The sequence below is a fragment of the Lynx rufus genome, unplaced genomic scaffold (assembly GCF_022079265.1).
Source record: "Lynx rufus isolate CCGP_SWC_20201006 ecotype Redwood Valley unplaced genomic scaffold, mLynRuf1.p SCAF_5, whole genome shotgun sequence".
In the NCBI taxonomy this organism is placed as follows: Eukaryota; Metazoa; Chordata; class Mammalia; order Carnivora; family Felidae; genus Lynx; species Lynx rufus.
The window spans coordinates 139,755,603-139,776,320 of record NW_025814867.1 but is presented as its reverse complement, the minus strand read 5'-3'; the positions used below and the strand labels follow the sequence as shown (position 1 = coordinate 139,776,320).

The 20,718-nt window shown below is 38.6% G+C and overlaps 1 pseudogene; it reads right to left on the bottom strand.

The window, feature by feature from the left end:
* Positions 1–20,057: 20,057 nt before the first annotated feature.
* The window catches only part of LOC124527289 (40S ribosomal protein S6-like), a 29,822-nt pseudogene continuing 29,161 nt past the window's right edge, over positions 20,058–20,718 (bottom strand).

Sequence of the window (20,718 nt, the reverse complement as noted above, 5' to 3'; positions counted from 1 at the left end):
TGAATGAACATTGGGTGTCGTATGCAAGTGGTGAATCACTGACTTGTACACCTGAAACTAATATTACCTGTGTGTTAACTAACTGGAATTTAAATAAAAACATAAAAAAACCACCACAAGATACTATTTCACACCAATGAAGACGACCTTAATTGAAAAGATAGATTATATACTGCTAGTAGGAAGGTAAAGTGGTACAGCCTCTTTGGAAAGCAGTTCTAATGTCCCTCAGAATGAGAGAGACCACATGAACCAGCAACTCCACTCCTAAGTATATACTAAGATAAATCTTGCACATGCAAAAACTTGTACATGAATGTTCACAGCAGCATATACATAATAGCTTAAAGCAAGAAATAACCCCAATGCCTATAATGGATACACTTAAAAACACGTGGTGTCTTTATATGATGGAGTATTATTTGACAATAAAAAGGAATAAAGTATTGGGGCGCCTCGGTGGCTCAGTCAGTTAAGCATCTGACTCTTCGTCTCAGGTTGTGATCTCACAGTTTGTGGGTTCGAGCCCTGCATCGGGCTCTGCACTGGTGGTGTGGAGCCTGCTTAATTCTCTCTCTCTCTCTCTCTCTCTGCTCCTCCCTTTCTCTCTCTTTCTTTCTTTCTCTCCCTCTCTCTCTCAAATGTAAATAAATAAACTTTAAGGAAGAAGAAAAAGGAATAAACTACTAACACATGCTCCAGCATGGGTGGACGTTGAAAACATGCCTAAGTGAAAAAAAAGTCACAAAAGACCACATATTGTACGATTCCATTTATATTAAATATTCAGAATGGGCATATTTACAGAGACAACTTTCTATTAGAACTTTGTAGGTTAGAAGTTGCTCAGGGCTAACAAGGAGTGAGGAAATGAGGAGTAAATAGGTCATGGTGATGGGTAAAAACCATTAAGGGGTACATTTTTAATAGGTGAATTGTGTGGTATGTAAATTATATCTCAATAAAGCTGTTAAAAGTAGATTTAATGAAAGTAAGTGGTCTTTAGCTTATGTGGCATGAAAACATTTTATTTATTTATTTATTTATTTGTTTATTATTTATTTTGAAATGTTTATTTTTCAGACAGAGACAGTGAACGAGTGGGGGAGGCAGAGAAAGAAAGGAACAAGGAAGATCCAAGTGGGCCCCAAGCTCTCAGAGCAGAGCCCAATATGGGACTCGAACTCACCAACCAAGCCAAAGGCCTACAATTACCCGACGCGCTCTGAAAACATTTTACATCACAACTTACTTTCCCTATAAGACGCAAGCATACTTATTCAAGTATTCAAGATGTATCTTGTTGGAGAAAATGAATAACCGAATTCACGTGGGTGCCCAGAGCTTTTCGGTTTGGAGATTTTCTCTTTGGCTGGAATAGCTATTTGATCTAAAACAAAGAAAAGTAGAGCAGAGAGTTGAGCTAACCCATAACTGATTTATTAGAAACCTTGTGTGTTGCCACTCACATAACAGAAAATAAATTATATATATGTGTGTATACACACATATGTATATATGCACACACATAAATACTTTATATGCATATATACAATATATAGTTATCTGTGCATACATATATGTAGTTACCTATATATATATGTGTGTATTTATATTATTATTTTTAATCCAAAGAATTTTAATTTTTTGCATTGGATATTTTCAGTTACTTAAAAAATCTATTTCTGTATACTGTAGTGATAAAGGAGCAAAAGTGAGATTCAATGAGCTCGTTGTGTATATATCACATATATACCTATCTCTCCATATATATCACATACATACATATCTCTCCATATATATTTACCTGTATAAAGTTTACTTCACATAGTGAATGAGTTAACAATGTTCAATTTCTTATATTTTTCAAGCATGTCATTTTCTTTCGTATTTTAAAGCTTTGAACAGAGCATCTAAATAAAGCAGTAGAGTGGATTCGGGGACTTCCGGGCATATCCAGTAATGAGTGCTCCTGAAATGATACAATTTCATCTTATACTTCAATATTTCTTCTCCTCAGGGTAAGTTAGGTTTGTGCTATTGGAAAAATCTTAAATTATTGTTTGCATCCTTTATAGAATATGACACCCGAGACGAGACAGAGCCATTTGTGTTCAGAGGCATGTGCAAGTAGGAATCTCTTCTTCCTGATCCTGTAGCCCAGGAATATAACCAGGGAACAAAATAGGTTAATAAGAAAAAGAGAGTGGAGAACGGATGAATTGCTAATATAAAAATTAGCCAGGGTTCAATCTAAGTAGCTGGCTTGAAATGATCCTAACTGGAATCATTGTTGCTTGACTGTAGTTCCTAATTATCCAACTCAGTCCATTTCCAAATGACATCAGTGCCTCTTGTACTATGATGGAAATTCAGGTGAATGTTTCCACATGCCTAGATAACCAAGCTAAGTTCAGTTTTAGATGCTCAAATAAAAGCTAGGTCATACTGGTTTCTTTCTTTCCTATTTTCCTCGCCATGTCTCAATACAGAATACTGGCATAAATGTCCATTACCATATAGCCTATAAAGGTGATAGGAGCAACAAAATTTACTGTGATGATGACAAATTGGTCAATCTTTGTGCATTTTTTTTACAGTTACAATCTGAAATTTTAAGTATTTTGAAAACCATTTCAAAGTGAAATAAACATATTCATTTTAACTGATCTTGGGGATAGCTTTGATACATTAATGTAAAAGAAGTAGATATAAATATTTAAGGCGTTGGCACTTTTTATGTTATTAGAACTAAATATCTTACTTTTCCCTCTAACTTTGGTTTCACTAGAATTATTTATTTATTATTTTTTTATTAAAAAAAAATTTTAGTGTTTATTTATTTATTTTGAGAGAGAGACAGAGAGTGTGGGTGGAGGAGGGACAGAGAGAGACACACACAGAATCCAAAAAAGGTTCCAGGCTCTGAGCTGTCAGCACAGAGCCCAACATGGGGCTTGAACCCATGAACTATGAGATCATGACCTGCAGGGATCACCCTGTTCATTACTCCCTGCAATCCAGCTGGAGCTCTATTCTCATCTCCAAAGTTTGCAAAAGTGACTCAGGCCAAACCTATTTTGTTTAGACGTGAGCATATCACTGAAACTAAGCTTTAAGTATGTATCATGTGACCTATACAGCAACTCTTAGCAGGAAAGCTTCCTCTTACCTGTTGCTTGGAAATCAATTGGCTGCCATCATGTAAGCATAAGGGAAGGATCTCTCTGAGATTGAGGTGGCCCAAGAAGAGGTAAGAAACCAGATCTGAACTACACTATTTATATTCAGCCATTAACACAAACCCATAAATTCGCTTTTTGCTTACGATAGTTTCAGTCAGGGTTTCTATCATTTGTATCAAAATGAACCCAATTTTACATATTGTGGGAAATTCTTCTTACACGGAATAATTGACTTTATCAGTAAAGTGTACTATTTTAGATCTGGATGTAATGTAAATTGGCTAATTCTTAAAAATATCCTATTTGAATGATAGCTTATGAAAACTCATCTTTTCACTTGTTATCCCTCTCTTAGAAATATTGTCCCTTTTCCCAATATGAAAGGTGGTTTACATATTTTTCGTAGGGCTTCACAAATTATTGAAAGTAGATGGAAGTAAGAAATGATGCCTTTGGAAAAAAAAGAGAGAGGGAGAAGGAAACAAACCATAGGAGATCTTAATGATAGAGAACAAATTGAGAGTTGATGGAGGACGGTAAGTGGGGGATGGGCTAAATGGGTGATGAGCATTAAGGAGGGCACTTGTGATGAGCATTGGGTGTTATGTGTGAGTGATGAATCACGAGATTCTATTCCTGTATCCATTATTGCATTATATGTTAACTAACTAGAATTTATAAATAAAATTTTAAAAGAGAAATGATGCTTTTGCAAACAAGGATACTGTTGCATTTTGTGTCTTCATCTTTAATTTATTCCCCTGCAGATAAATAAAATTTTGAAAGTCATAATCTTGAAGCATCCATAAAACTCTCAGAAAGATAATAAGAGGAGCAAATAAAATTTTCACCTATATCTTGACTTATGGGTGATGTAAACCATAATCAGGCCCTTATTCATTCAAAGATTCATGAATCTTTTACATATTGACTTATTCACTTCTGAAAAAAATAGTTGTAGCCAAAGAATAAAAGTGCCCAATGATCTCTGTTAGGTTTTTCCCACCCAGCAACTAGATCATTTTAGGTGGGAATTCATATGCAATCACAAGGCCCTGACTCAATGGTGAGGGGAGTTTGGTATTAGACCCTTTCCTGATTAGACTCCAGCAGGGATCATCCCTGATTTAAGATGTTCCTGGATTGGTTCTGAAACGGAAGCTCACTCTTAACACCCACTTCTGCATTTTCCCCTGTCCTATTAGTATTTATCATGTATCCTGGTTCTTCTGTGCAGAGACTATTACTCAGGCTAACTTTGGCCAAACTTTCAAATACTTCATTTCTATCTTCTCTCTCTCCTTTCTCCAATTAGATTGTGGTACAATGGGATCAACATTCAATGGTATGATGACTTAATTCCCAGTTTAGTTAAATAGACGCATTTCTCTGGATCCTCCATTGTACTAGGCTTTTGCCTTGATCATTCTCTTTTCTTACAGGAGATAAATCCCACCTCAAAGTCTTGATATCTGCTTGCTTTTTGCTCCAATTATAGACTCCTCTGGTTCCTCTGTTACCAAACTTCATTTGCACAAGGGGAGACTTGATTTCTAGTTGGGCTGCTGCTGAGTCTTAGCCTACCTTTTCCTTTGAAACATTTTTTGCTCTAACACTTGGATCCGGTCCTTCCTGCCAAAACTTCAGTCTATGGGACTTGCCACTTGGTGGCTGCCTTTCCAGCTCTTACGTCCCAACTCTGTATTAATAATGAATTCTGATTTATTATAATAATGCTTTTCCCTTGGTTTTCAGTTTTCTTTGCCTAGATTCCCAAAGGAAGAGCAAAGCATTTTTAAAGCTAGTGGATGGTTGTGATTGTATTTTCATTGTGTGCAATATTGTAAGATATGGGCTTTTTTTTTTTTAATTTTTTTTTTCAACATTTATTTATTTTTTGGGACAGAGAGAGACAGAGCATGAACGGGGGAGGGGCAGAGAGAGAGGGAGACACAGAATCGGAAACAGGCTCCAGGCTCTGAGCCATCAGCCCAGAGCCCGACGCGGGGCTCAAACTCACGGACCGCGAGATCGTGACCTGGCTGAAGTCGGACGCTTAACCAACTGCGCCACCCAGGCGCCCCAAGATATGGGCTTTAAAAAAGACTCTTTTTTTTGGAAATCATCATTTCAACATTTGGAAAGTTTAGGGTCGTTGGACACCTCAAAAATATTTTGTTTACTTTTTTTGATCTTGCTTTTGAAAGCACATTGAGATATAATTGTCATATAATATTGGTTTCAGATATAAGATATAATGATTCAATAGTTACATGTGTTGTGAAATGATAAACCACAGTAAGTGGTAAACGTCCACTACCACATATATAAAATTTTTTTCTTGTGATTAGAATTTTTAAGATCTACTCTTTTAGGAACTTTCAAATATAAAATACAACATCTTTATCCATTCATCAGTTGATGGACATTTGGACTCTCTCCATAGATTGGCTATTGTTGATAATGCTGCTATAAACATCAGGATATATGTATGCCTTTGAATTAGTAGTTTTGTATCCTTTGGGTAAATATCTAGTAGTGCAACTGCTGAATAGTAGGGTAGTTCTATTTTTAACTTTTTGAGGAACTTCCATACTATTTTCTAGAGTGGCTGCACCAGTTTGCATTCCCAACAGTGCAAAAATGTTCCCCTTTCTCCACATCCTTGTCAGCACCTGTTGTTGCCTGTGTTGTTAATTTTAGCTATTCTGACACGGGTGAGGTGGTATCTCATTGTGATTTTGATTTGCATCTCCCTAATGATAAGTGATGTTGAGCATCTTTTCATGTGTCTGTTAGCCATCTGGATGTCTTCTTTAGAAAAATGTCAATTCATGTCTTCTGCCCATTTCTTTACTGGATTATTTGCGTTTTGGGTGTTGAGTTTGATAAGTTCTTTACAGATTTTAGATACTAACCCTTTAACAGATTGTCATTTGCAAATATCTTCTCCCATTTTGTAGGTTGCCTTTGTTGATAATTTCCTTCACTGTGCAATGGAATATTAGTGATAAAAAATGAATGAAATCTTGCTATTTATAACAACATGGATGGAAATAGAGAATATTATGCTAAGCGAAATAATTCAATCAGAGAAAGACAAACACTGTAGGATTTCACTCATATGTGGAATATAAGAAAGCAAACAATCATGGGGAAAAAAGAGAGGAGGCAAACCAAGAAACAGACTCTTAACTACAGAGAACAAACTGATGGTTACCAGAGGGGAGGTGGGTGGGGGGATGGATAAAATAGGTCATGGGGATTAAGGAGGGCACTTATGATGAGCACAGGGTGTTGCATGTAAGTGTTGCACACCAGAAACTAATATTATACCATATGTTAACTAACTAGAACTTAAATTAAAAATATAATACAGGGGGCGCCTGGGTGGCTTGGTTGGTTAAGCGTCCGACTTCAGCTCAGGTCATGATCTCACGGTCTGTGAGTTTGAGCCCCGCATTGGGCTCTGTGCTGACAGCTCAGAGCCTGGAGTCTGTTTCAGATTCTGTGTCTCCCTCTCTCTCTGCCCCTCCCCTGTTCATTCTCTGTCTCTCTTTATCTCAAAAATAAATAAATGTTAAAAAAAATATAATACAGTAGTATTAACTGTAGTCACCATATTGTATGTTAAATCCTCATGACTTATTTACTTTATCATTGTAAGTTTGTACCATTTGACTTCGTCCCCCATTTTGCACACTCCCAGTTCCTGTTTTGGCAACCACTGATTTGTTCTCTGTACCTGTGCATTCTGGCTTTTTGCATTCTATATGTAAATGAGATTATACAGTATTTGTCCTTCTCTGACTTATTTCACCTTGCATAATGCCCTCAAGGTCCATCCATGTTGTTGCAAATGGCAAGATTTCCTTCTTTTTGTGGTTGAATGATGTTCCATTGTGTGTATGTATGCCACATTTACTTTATCTATTCATCCATGAATGGACATTTAGGTTGCTTCCATGTCTCGGCTATTGTAAATAATGCTGCAATGAACATGGGGGTGCAGATATCTTTTCAAGTTAGTGTTTCCATTTCCCTTGTATAAATACCCAGAAATGAAATTACTGGGCCATATGGTAGTTCTATTTTTAATTTCTTGAGAAATTTCCATATCATTTTGCATAGTGGCTACACCAATTTACTACCAATTCTTACCAATACTATACAAAGGTTCCCTTGTCTTCACATCCCTTAACATCACTTCTTATTGCCTGTCTTCTTGGCAATAGAAATCCTAACAGAGATGATGTGATATTTCATTGTGGTTTCGATTTGAATTTCCCCCATAATTATTGATGTTGAGCATCTTTTCATGTATCTGTTGGCCATTTGTATGTCTCTGAAAAAAATGTTTATTTAGATCATCTGTCCGTTTTAAAATGGGACTGTTTTTTTGCTATTGAGTTATATGTGTTCTTTATATCTTTTGGATATTAATCCCTTATCAGTGTATGATTTGCAAATATTTTCTCCCATTCTGTAGCTTGCCTCTTCTGTTTGTTATAGTTTCCTTTACTGTGCAGAAACTTTTTAGTTTGATGTAGTCCTGCTTACTTTTTTATTAAATATATGAACTCATTATATAATAGCTAATAATTCCAAGTAATGATATTTTTTTCTTTATTTAGTCTCCTGTTGTTATTTGGTATGAACTCCTAAATTTTATCACGATTAATGATGAGGAAAATAAAATCAATAGGAATCATATGTAGAGAAGTACTCACAAAACCCATATGACCCAACAAATATGAACAATACCATAATTTTTGCAGTAAATTATGATTGTTATTTTTTAAGCTTTGTGTGTTAACCTGACCTTTGGGGAAATAATGTTTGCTTTGGTCTGCTCTGAAAACAGGAAATTGTTCTTCTCTCATTGACTTTCCTGGACTCCTAAATACTTATTATTTTGTGCCTCTCCTCCCCTTTCCTAATTAAATGGTGATATAGTTTGATAAGACAGTAAAAAATCCAAAGTGCTAAATGGAGGCCTTTCATCCCCTATAAAGCAAGGATAGGAGAAGGAATGGTGGTAAATACAGTTATTGGGACCTACATGGGGGCTGCAGTGATGAAGGGTAGAAAGAAATGTGATGTGAAGCACGAATGATGATAAACAAATTAAAGAACTGGGCATTCAAAGAAGTTAGGAAAAGTGAACCCCCAACTGGAACAACATCATTGCTGAGGATGGAATTGGAAGAGTCTGATGCCTGCCACCCCCTTTTCTCTGCTTTCCTTTATTTTCCTTGTAACCTTTTAGATTTTTAAAATTTATTTTTATTTTTATTTTATTTTGAGAGAGAGAGAGAGAGAGAGAGAGAGAGAGAGAGAGAGAGAGAGAATACCAAGCAGGCTCCACGCTCAGCATGGAGACCAATGCAGGGCTTGATCCCACGACCCTGGAATCATAACCTGAGGAGAAATCAAGAATTGGACGCTCAACCACCTGAGCCACCCAGGCATCCCTTTATTTATTTATTTATTTATTTATTTATTTATTTATTTTTGAAGAGAGAAAGCTTGGTTTCTCTTACCTCTACATGTACTATTTTATTATACTTGCAAGATGTTTGGCTCAACTTAGAAGATTGACTTTAAAGTCCAAGTGACTAAATGCAGAAAATGTTGAAGTTATGTGCCTTATGGCAATTAGAAATATAAATTCAAACTGATCCCCTGATAACAGCTGATTCAGCATCAAGATCTGTAAACCAGGAGAAAAATAGATTTAGGTGAAAAAAAAATTATTTTGCAATGACAATGATTTTGGTGTGGCTGATTTTGACTTTTTAAAAATTGGAAAATGATTCTTGTCTTTTGACACAGCCGGAATTGATGCAGATGAATGGGAACAGTTGCAAGATAAGAAAGTGTCATCCATTAATTGTGACAGGAAAACTATCCTCATTTGTTTGCTTGGGATCTTACAGTCACTTGTCATGTGAAGAATTAATTGAATGCATTAAACATTTTAATTTGAAATCAAAATGAGCATTTCTTTGCTCACTCTTGAGTAGGAATACCCTGAATGACAGGGCTGGAAATGGTGTTCCATATAAAGTAGTGAACTGGCTTTTTTCCTGCATACAGATGGGTTAAGCAACGGGACAATTTTCACTGTTTGTTTTGTGTATTAAGGCACAGGTTAGGCAAAAGTTCACTAAAGCCATTGATTCATCTGCATATAAAATGTCGAGTGCTACCCAGGAGAAAGTGCTAAATGTTCCACGGCATTGCAAATTTGCCTAATAGAGGAGAGAGTGCATAACTTACCATTTACTTGTTAAACCTCATTGCAACATTTTCGTTTTTTATACACTTTACAACTCAATCGAAATAAAAAACTGCAGGAGTTTCATGCGGTCAAAAATATAACTCGATTTTGACTTTTGAATATTATTGTAGAAGTCCAGAATGTCGTAGTCTACAAGTCGTGAAGGTTATTCATTGAAGACAGAAACGAACTTCCAGAAGGTAAGTAAAACACTTTCTAATCAATTTTTACTTATACTTACTGTAAAATGGTGTCTTACAAGCAAAGAGAACAGTGTACCATTAGGCACTAACATTTTGTGTGTTGTGTATAATAACTGAAAGTTCTCAAAAGAAACCAGATAAAAGTCAACAAATTGGAAATAAGTATGTTGCATACAGGTATGTATGACCTCCTCGGAATTTCATTCAAGATGTGGTTGAAAACATTAAGAAAGGATTCTTGGGATAAGTATGGAAATAAGCAAGAAAGATAAGAAGGGCAAGAGTAAAATATCCCCCTTATGGGGGAACTTAGGATTTTTTTTTTTTAATTTAAATTCAACTTAGTTAACATACAGTGTAGTCTTGGCTTCAAGAGTAGAGCCCAGTGATTCGTCTCTTACATATGACACTCAGTACTTATCCCCAAAAGTGCCCTCCTTAATTCCCATCACCCATTTAATTCTTATAATAAACATAATTTGCATCAAAACCATGGGTGTGCCTGGGCATAGGTTTCAGAGTTTCTTTGCATTCTGAACATTTCGTTAAATGTGGTTTTTAAAAGCACTGTTCCTCTCAGAAAATATGTTTAGACAAATGGCCAAACATTGGAAATACCTCTGATTTTTATATGGGAGAATTAGGGGAGATATTTCATAATTGCATTTTTACATAAATTTTGAAGCTGGTTCTTCTCAAAGCCAGCCAAAGAGTTATAGGAAGAAGGAAATGGTGACTTTATTCCTTTGTAAAACTTCTCTATGTTTTATATCTTAATGGGTTTTGTGATGTTCTTTTTAAATATTTGCAGTCATTATCTGGAAAATACAAATGCTTCGAAATGCACTGTCAAACGAATGTATTATTTTTCTATATTTTAAGCGAGTCAGAATGAAGAAACGTTTTTGAACACTGCAGGCAAGATTCTTTAAAAAGAGATTTATTCCTTCTAAGTAGCATCATCTCCATGTAAACACAAAGTTTAAAACTTTTGAGGCTTTGTGCACTTGTATCATTTTAGATACATCTTTGTTGATTGTCTCCCATCCTTTGCTTGCCCCATTCCGGAGCTCCCCCCATCTATCTCTTAGTGTTCGGTTCTGCCCGTTAAGCACACAGGTTCGTCTTGATGAAGTTGACTAAGACACTCAAAAACATATTTGATGCCCTCAGTCATATACACCTTGCATCATATCCAGAGTCCAAATAACCTGAAACCCACCGTAGATGGCCACCTGCTTCATTTGTAACCCTCCTTCTCACTCCTAGAATTAGGAATTATAGTCCAGAAATCACTTCTGAATTACAGAAATTGTTATCTAAATTGTTCGGAGAGAAAAATACCACTCCACGTAGAAAACTCATGTGTTAAGACCCCTGCTAGTGCGTGTTGCCTCTTTGTGCAAAATTAAAACTCTCCCCTCCCGGCACAAATGCACATACTCCCCTCCCCGCACAAATGCACATACCCCCACACAAATGCACATAGCCCAACAGTTGCCCAATGTTTTAAGGAGAGACATACCAGGTTTCTGCAGCAGGTGCTACTGAGTCAGGCCCCCCTTCTGCAGCGACCAGGATGTTCAGTCTTTTATAAATTACTGTCTTCAGATTAAGAGATTTGGGGACCATTTCTAAAAGAAAACAGGTGATGAATGGATTAGCAACTGGAATAGACCTGCATTTACAAAACACAAAGTGTTTGATGTTTACATTATATTGCATAGGTTTAATTTTGATATTAAAAATACATGCTTATTTTAGTAGACTTTGAACAGACGGCAAAAAGAAAAGAAAAATCCCTCATTTCCCAGAGTAAGTCATTGTTAACATGAGATTCGTAGATTATTTTTACTTAAAAAGAAGGAATAAGCATTGTTGGCTACCCAACACTTGTGTATGTTGCAACAGCAATTTTAATGATTTTATGAATGTTTCAAAATGGGTGTAACATATATTACTAATTCCCAGTTGTTGGACAAACGGATCATCGAAAATATCATTCTACAACTGGAATTCTGATGTTATTCATCTGAGTAATGAATTGTTTTCCTTTTAACGACATAAAAATTTTCATCCAACCCAAGGTAGAGGCCACCACTAGGGAACAAGGTTTTTTTGCTTTTTTTGTTTTTTGTTAACAACACATGATTACTGCTATTGTAATTATGACAACATTGCTACTGGAGAAAATTGTCTTACTATGAATTTCAGTCTCTAATCTCAAGGATTAATTTTTATTACCCATACTGCAGTTTTAATAAGATAATATGTCAAGAGTTTATTTACTGTTCTAGGTAGAGCCACAGATTTATTTATTCAGAGCCTTTCAAGCAATCAGACCACACGCCTGAGAACCATGTGCACATCTGATTAATTTTCTCATCTAAGCAGGGCTCCACTTTAAGAACATGAATACGGACACACAAAACATTCTTCCTTTTGCGAATATCCTAACTTGGAAAAGAAAGGAATATTATTGTCAATGCTACTGCCCATTTTACCATTTTTTGTTCGAAAAGATTCCTTCGCTAGAGAAGTTACCTATACCACTGTTTTTCCTTTTCGTATTTATTGCACGTGAAAACACTGAGTTGCCTAATCAAAGAAAAAGTTGTCTCATCTTTTCTTTCCTGCTAACTGGGATTGCAAGAGACATTTTGAATCCATTTGGACAAAGATGATCTGAGGTGTCCCCCCTGTTTTAAAGAACCAAACATCTGCCACTGACTGACAGGCTTCAGCTCCCATGCTCCCTGAGCTACATTCGCTTCTCTCCAAAATGCCACAAGTCACATGCGGGTCAAAAGAACCTCTTCCGTGTTTTATGGGGCAGCATTTTGTGTCTGCCCCCAGGAAGCAGGTAAGAGTGTGGGCACATGCAGAAGTGGTGTCTGAGAAAAGTATCTCCTTTCAGGTATTCCCACTGCCTGCCCACCTCCATGGAGGTGGGGGAGAATGCCGCCCATCTACCTGGCTACCTGCATACTAAGTGTGGGACCCACCTCTGTTACACAGCCAATCGAGGCAATGCTTTATTTAAAAAAAAAAAAAACGCATAGGACGCCTGGGTGGCTCAGTTGTTAAGTGTCTGACTTTGGCTCAGGTCATGATCTCACAGTTTGTGGGTTTGAGCCCTATGTCGGGCTCTGTGCTCACAGCTCAGAGCCTGCTTGTGCTTCTCTCTCTCTCCCCCATCTCTCTGCCCTCCCCTGCTAGCGCTCTCTCTCAAAATAAATAAATAGACGAAAAAAAAAAAAAAAGAAAGTCACTCTGTTTACTAGTAAGCAAAAGACACTGAGTCATATGAAAGAGAGGTAAGCCTCAGATAGAAAAGTAACTAAAAGTAGGACTTTAGGAAACGCTTCCTCTTTTTGTAAGATTGGACTGAATAACTTCTCATTAAGATTGCAATAAAATTTTGTGTTTCATTAAGAATCCTATAGTCAATGCATGGTAGACATACATTTATATATGCATTTTTCTACCGGATTACCAAAAGGTAAAATCAACACTTTACATAATCTCACAGTCTTTTACAAATCCACATGCATTAAAATCAGTAGCCATGATTTCATAGAACATAGGACATAGAGTATTTTAGCAGCCACAGCTGCTATGCCAGTTCTCCAGGTATGTTATCAAAAACCTGTAAGAAACATCTTTTGGGGTCTAAGGCGAGAAGCTAGAGGAGGGATTCTGCATTTTTTAAAAAAAAGTTCATTTATTTATTTTGAGAAAGAGAGAGAGAGAGCGTGAGCAGGGAGGGGCAGAGAGAGAGGAAGACACAGAATCTGAAGCAGGCTCCAGGCTCTGAGCTGTCAGCACAGAGCCCCACGCGAGGCTCGAACCCACCCCAGGATTCTGGTTTTTAGCTGACAGAATTCTGAAATTTGCCAAGTGTAGCTTAAGAGCTCTCACCATACACACACACAAAGGTCACTATGTGAAGTGTTATATATGTTAATTAACTTGATTATTGTAAATATTTTACAACACAGACATATGTTAAGTCATCACAGTATATACTTTAAATATATACAATTATGTTTGTCGATTATACTTCAACAAAGCTGGAAAAAGAGAGGTTCGGAATGGGAGCTGTAACACCTCTAGGTTGCATGTCCCACAGGACACCCAGATCAAGTCGAGAAGAACAAGGTGGCTCATTACCACATGTAGGTCATCCTTCATTAGGAGGAGGCCGAAGAGAGTGACAAACGGAAATGCTTCTCAAAATCAAATTAAATACTTTTTTTTTAACAATTGGAAGCAAAAGCTATAGGTAAATCAAACCAGTTACAAATGATGACCAAAAATGATAATGGAAGTCTCAGCAAAAGAAAAAATCACGTAAGCAAGAAAAGGAGGCAATTGAAGGCAATCTATTCACTTTGAGTCTGAGTAAGAGAGGCAGAAAGAGAGAGAGAAGTACTGTGTCACAGAATGCAAAGAGCGACTCAACAATAAAGCAGAAGGCCCGGTATCAAATGTTATAGAGACCTGGGAGGATGGGGAATATAAACACAGACACACACACAGACACACACACACACACACACACACACACACACACCCCACAAACACCTATTGCCCCTCCAAGAACCTTATACTTTTTGTTTGAAAGAAAGCGTCCAAAATACTATTGAACCATAAGTCAGCTGTAAAGGTATTTGTAGGTGAAGAAGTGAATGCAGGGAGTTTAGACCACACTTTTGAGAAATATGGTGGTGCCATATTATTAGAGAGGGTAACAGATGTAAGGAAATGTTTTGCGTGTGCACAGACTTGAGCAGTTTCATAATCTGCTTGAAGAAAACAGCAGACAGAGAAGACTGAGGATGAGGAGTGGGTGTGAAGCTATCATTCAGGAAAGTAAGGAAATGTTAAAGGAAAAATGGAGGATAGAGGTTGAGGTCCAGAGGACATTTTAAACAGGGCAAGTATTGAGATGGGGTATTGGCTTAAGGAAGTGTGGTACGTGTTTGTTAATTTATAGAATGGAGTCACCAGAGATTTGAAGTTGGGAAGAAAGGATGGAGGGTGGGATATAAGTTTACATGTACATATCTGCCCTAGTAGGTTTGGAAGCTAGGAATAAAGGAGGCAGGAGGCTGGGTGATAATGAGGACCCGATAAACATGTGGCACTAACGGGTAGGCTGAGTGTTGTAACTATAGGATTATCAGCCTTTAACAAAGTCCGAAGTCCTCGTGGGACTGTTGGCTTGATGCTATAAGGCTGAGTCGATGGCTAAAGGGTAAAGCAAGCAGAGTAACAGAACGGCTGCTGGAAAATCTACATTAATATTAATAGCCGACACTTCTTGAGCATTACTAAGTGGCAGGCACTCTTCTAAGTGAACTGCATGGCTTAACTTATTTATTATTCATACGAGATAAGGGCTATTAATATCTCCATTTTGTCAGAGGCACAGAGAATCTAAGTAACTTGGCCAAGATTTCAGAGCTTGTAAATGGCGAAGCCAAGCATAGAACCCAGACTTCTGACTCTAGAGGTCATGCTTTCAACCCCATCACTATTCCACCTCCCATATTAATGAATTAAATGAGTGGCAAGTGATAGAATTCTACTTTTTCTTAGGCAGCTCTTCAAGGGAAGTTTCAGGCTTGCGAGAGAGCACATGTCTCTCAGGTCTGGATGAACTTGGCCATTGCCCTTTCATCCTCGGGAGCAGCCCTCCGTTTTTCCTAAGGTAATGGCATCCACGCATGCTCCATCTGCTTCCGTGTGCCCATGTTTGCATTTCCTGCCTCCTGTTAGCCTGGGCTGGGGTCAGCCCCACTCATTTTCATATTTATTTATTTATTTATTTATTTATTTATTTATTTATTCATTCATTTATTTATCTATCTATCATTTAGTTGTTTTTTTAATGTTTATTTTATTTGACAGAGAGACACAGAGCATGAGTGGGGGAGGGGCAGAGACTGAGGGAGACACAGAATCTGAAACAGGCTCCAGGCTCTGAGCTGTCAGCACAGAGCCCGATGCGGGGCTCGAACTCACAAACTGAGATCATGACCTGAGCCAAAGTCGCACACTTAACCAACTGAGACACTCAGGCACCCCTATTTTATTTATTTTTATATTTTTTAGTTTATTTATTTATATTTAGAGAGAGGGAGAGGGAGAGAGAGAGAGAGAGAGAGAGAGAATCCCAAACAGCATCTGTGATGTCAGTGCAGAGTTCATTGTGGGGCTTGAACTCACGAACTGAGAGATCATGACCTGAACTGAAACCAAAAGTCTGATTCTCAACTGACTGAGCCACCCAGACACCCCTCATTTTCATTTTTAAATACACATCCAATGTCTTCCCAGTATACTATAAGCTTAGAAAGGTCATTGAAGATAAAGGACATTGTTCCTATTATCTATTGCTGTGCAAAAGATCACCTCAAAAGTTAGTGTTGTGCAAGGACAACCATTTATTATTTCTTATGCTTATGCAAATTTGGAAATGATTGCCTTTCCTTAAGTGGTAGGTAATATTAGTTACTCATACTTGTCATCATTATCAGCAACATCATGGTATAAATGACCCACAACCAGGTATTGGAGCAGCTATACCTCTTCCCTTCCTAGAACCCCCACACCCTTGCATCAGGAGTGTGAAACTGTGGGAAATCTCACAGGTTGGGATTTCTGGGTAAGTTCCGGAATGTTTTAATGAACTCAGCCAGCATGGTATTGTAGAAACAACTTGGACCAAATATGAGAAGACTTGACACTGAGTCTGGTTCCACCACTTGATGGCTGTGCTAATTCTGGTAAATCATCATCACTTGTATTCTCTGCGCATCAGTTTCTTAACTTAGGGAGATGGGTGCTCACCTCACTAGCTTGTTACAACGTGGTTGCGATAATCAGATTGCTGGTATGTGTCGGGTACTCTAAAAAGTGTAAGGCGCCAAACCAGAATACTCAGTATCTATGGCAGTCTTTCCTACCATGGTCCTGTTTGAAAAGCTTTGCACATGTTCAGTCATCTACGAGGCCACAGCTGTTATTGACCCCACTTTACTTTTGGAGACCGAAGCACAGAGAGGGCCAGTCATTTGTCCAAAGCTGGGCAGCTCACAAATGACAGAGTGAGAAGCCAGAGAGGGGTGCTCACTCCCGACCGGGAGGGATCCAGGGAACTCTGTGTACCACCTCCAGGTGCCACTGTGAGGGCAAAGAATGATGGCATCTCAAGGGGGAGGCTGGGAAGAGGGTGCCTGTCCCAGGCTGAAGGGAGTAGCTGAGAGCAGCCTTACTTGCTTATAGGCTCCTCTTCTCTCTGAGGCATTGCATTTGGCGGGGGAAGGTTATTTCCCTCCGGCTTTCTTTTAAGGTGCCTGTAACTAGCCCTTTGGGAATGCCACCCCGAAGGCTGAAACCCAACTTCTTCTTCCAGGAGCTCAGGGCTCTTGACAAAGGGGTTTTAGTCTCTTTGGTTTCAAGCAGAGAAACTGGCTTGGTCCTCAGTGATTTTGTTTATCATGCTGGAATTCATATCATATTGTTTCTTTCATCCCATTTGTCATTCTCTGAAACAGGAAAGAAGATAAAATGTAAGAATGATAACCTTCAGGAGAGCCCGAGCCCCAGATGCTCGTCCTCCAAGGTCTGAATCAGAGGCTGTAGCTGAACATTTAGGCAATTTCCCGCTCTCTTTACAGATAATCATGGTTCCTAGAACTTTGAAGAATGCAAATAATTCCATGCATAACGTTAATGCAGTAATAAAATCCAATGGTGAAAATTCAGGTAAAAACCCCCTCACCTTCCAAGTATATGTACCTAGCTGCACAGGTGGCTTGGTTTAGAAAAAAAATACTACTTTCTTTTTTTTTTTTTTAAACACTTATTCATTTTTTGAGAGACAGAAAGAGACAGTGTGAGCAGGGGAAGGACAGAGAAAGAGAGAGACACAGAATCGGGAGCAGGCTCCAGGCTCTGAGCTGTCAGCACAGAGTCCGACACGGGGCTCGAACCCATGAATCGTAAGATCATGACCTGAGCAGAAGTCTGATGCTTAACCAACTGAGCCACCCAGGTACCCCAAGAAAAAATACTACCTTCTTAAAATTTGTACATTTATTATCCCCCAAATACCCGTAAATTAGACTATGGCCTTGACTCTTCCTAATATAGTCAAGTGCTTATAACTTGGGTTGAAAATAAACTCACTGGTGAAAGATGAGATACTAATCATTCATTCGATATTTAGCAAATATTTCTTAAGTGCCCACTTTAAGAAACCACTGTTTTACTGCAAAGGAGAGCAAGAGTTGGTCGCAAACCTTAAAGGAATTCCTGAAAGTGAGACTGTCAGATGAATAAGATTTCCAAAACCAAAGGATTGACTAGCTCATAGGAGCCCATCTCTTTAGTGGGAAGCCAGAGAAGTTGGAGAGCTTCCCGGCTGGTGCCATGTTGCCAAGGAAGTCCCAAGAGGGAATGCCTGTACATAAGCTGGGGTAGAGAAAGAGCTGGGCCACTTTCCCACATGTCCAGATAAAGAAGTCAGCCATCAAGGACTACTAGAATATACAGCCAGAATCTCACCATGACAGGGTTCCAGTAAACAGAGATGTGCCAGCTCACAAAAATGAAAATCAATGGGAACAGTCCCACGAGTGAATTGGTCAAGATATATGTGTGTTGGGTTTTTAGGGCAAAAACCAAAGCAGACTCTGGTATAGCTTTTGTCTGTGCCTCTTTCTTTGTTGCCGGGTATGCCTTTTTGAGAATGGCTCCCTTAAAGACAAGGACTCCTGGTGTTGTATCTCCTTTTTTTTTTTTTTTTTTATGAAGTTTATTGACAAATTGGTTTCCATACAACACCCAGTGCTCATCCCAAAAGGTGCCCTCCTCAATACCCATCACCCACCCGCCCCTCCCTCCCACCCCCCATCAACCCTCAGTTTGTTCTCAGTTTTTAACAGTCTCTTATGCTTTGGCTCTCTCCCACTCTAACGTCCTTTTTTTTTTTTTTTTTTTTTTTTTTCTCCTTCCCCTCCCCCATGGGTTCCTGTTAAGTTTCTCAGGATCCACATAAGAGTGAAACCCTTATGAAGATAAAAAGCTTCTGCACAGCCAAGGAAACAACCAACAAAACTAAAAGGCAACCAACGGAATGGGAAAAGATATTTGCAAATGACATATCGGACAAAGGGCTAGTATCTAAAATCTATAAAGAGCTCACCAAACTCCACACCCGAAAAACAAATAACCCAGTGAAGAAATGGGCAGAAAACATGAATAGACACTTCTCTAAAGAAGACATCCAGATGGCCAACAGGCACATGAAAAGATGTTCAGCGTCGCTCCTTATCAGGGAAATACAAATCAAAACCACACTCAGGTATCACCTCACGCCAGTCAGAGTGGCCAAAATGAACCAATCAGGAGACTATAGATGCTGGAGAGGATGTGGAGAAACGGGAACCCTCTTGCACTGTTGGTGGGAATGCAAATTGGTGCAGCCGCTCTGGAAAGCAGTGTGGAGGTTCCTCAGAAAATTAAAAATAGACCTACCCTATGACCCAGCAATAGCACTGTATCTCCTTTTAGATGTGGTCTACAAACAAGACGGTGGCCTGAAGGAATCTAGATTTTGAGAACACTGGTGGAGGGACAATGGTCTGGGAGTTTCCAAGGGAAGGCTCCAGGAGCCTTCCAACTTTTCCATCCAGTCCTGTGACCTGGATTAATAAGGGCGCAGGAAAGTGCCTACCAAAATGAATAGAAAAAGGACAAGGTTCTCTGCATTTGCTCATTTCTAGCAGACACATTGTTCTTGGCTGACCTTTTAACAGTGGGAGAATGCAGCCATTGATGTCGTGTGAACATTCTCGTGTTCAAGGGCATCCCTGGAATCTAGATGGATATTTTTGGGGCCATCTCTCAAATACCGGGATGAGCATGAAACCCACTAAATATGACCTTAGGCTGAAGAAGATACAGTTGTTTTTAGGGGCAAAGGGTCACGTCAGTGCTTATTGTCAACTGCCCTCCATTTGGAGGACAGAGATGTTTCTTATAAAACAATATGCAAAGAAAGGACAATACACCCCTTCTTGGTGAAGTGCAGTGAATGGAGTCCCATGAAGTGCAGTGGTGGTAAAGTGGGCTTTAATGAGAGGCATAGATTTAGAAATATAACTTTATTCTTACCTTCCTCATGAAGAATGTGGGGTTTAAGGATTTATTCATGTATAGCCAAAGTTTCAGCCCCTTCCTTCCTTCCTTCCTTCCTTCCTTCCTTCCTTCCTTCCTTCCCTCCTCTTTTTCCCCTCCCTCCCTTCCTCCTTTCTTCTGTTCATTTTCTTTTTTGGATGTCTGCACTTATTTCTTTATAACCCTTAGAAAATCTCATTTTTGACAGGACTCAGGCTTAGAGGTAGAAGCTCTGAGAGAGGACAGCCTCCCTTTATTGGGAATCTGTTCCTGGCATTTTTCTTTGGTCTCCTACATTCTCTTGGCCAAAAGTTTAGCATATTCTGCAGCCTCTTCCTTATTTTTCTTATACGCTGTTTCTTCAGAGCATCACGCCGGAGTTTTTGCTGAAAGATACATGCAGTAACAAGATGCTGAATCTTGGGTGCTTTGTTTCTAGGTTTCTTAACTTCTTTGTTTAAGGGCTTTGTAACAACATGCTGGTGGACATAATCTTCTTTAGAGAAATTAAAAAGTTTTCGATTCTTTTTTTTTATTCTATTTAATGTATTTTTTGAATTTACATCCAAGTTAGTTAGCATATATTGCAACAGTGATTTCAGGAGTAGATTCCTTAACGCCCCTTACCCATTTAGCCCATCCCCCCTCCCACAAACCCTCTAGTAACCCTCTGTTCTCCATATTTAAGAGTCTCTTATGTTTTGTCCCCCTCCCTGTTTTTATATTATTTTTGCTTCTCTTTCCTTATGTTCATCTGTTTTGTATCTTAAAGTCCTCATGTGAGTGAAGTCACATGATATTTGTCTTTCTCTGACCGACTAATTTTGCTTAGCATGAGACCCTCTAGTTCCATCCG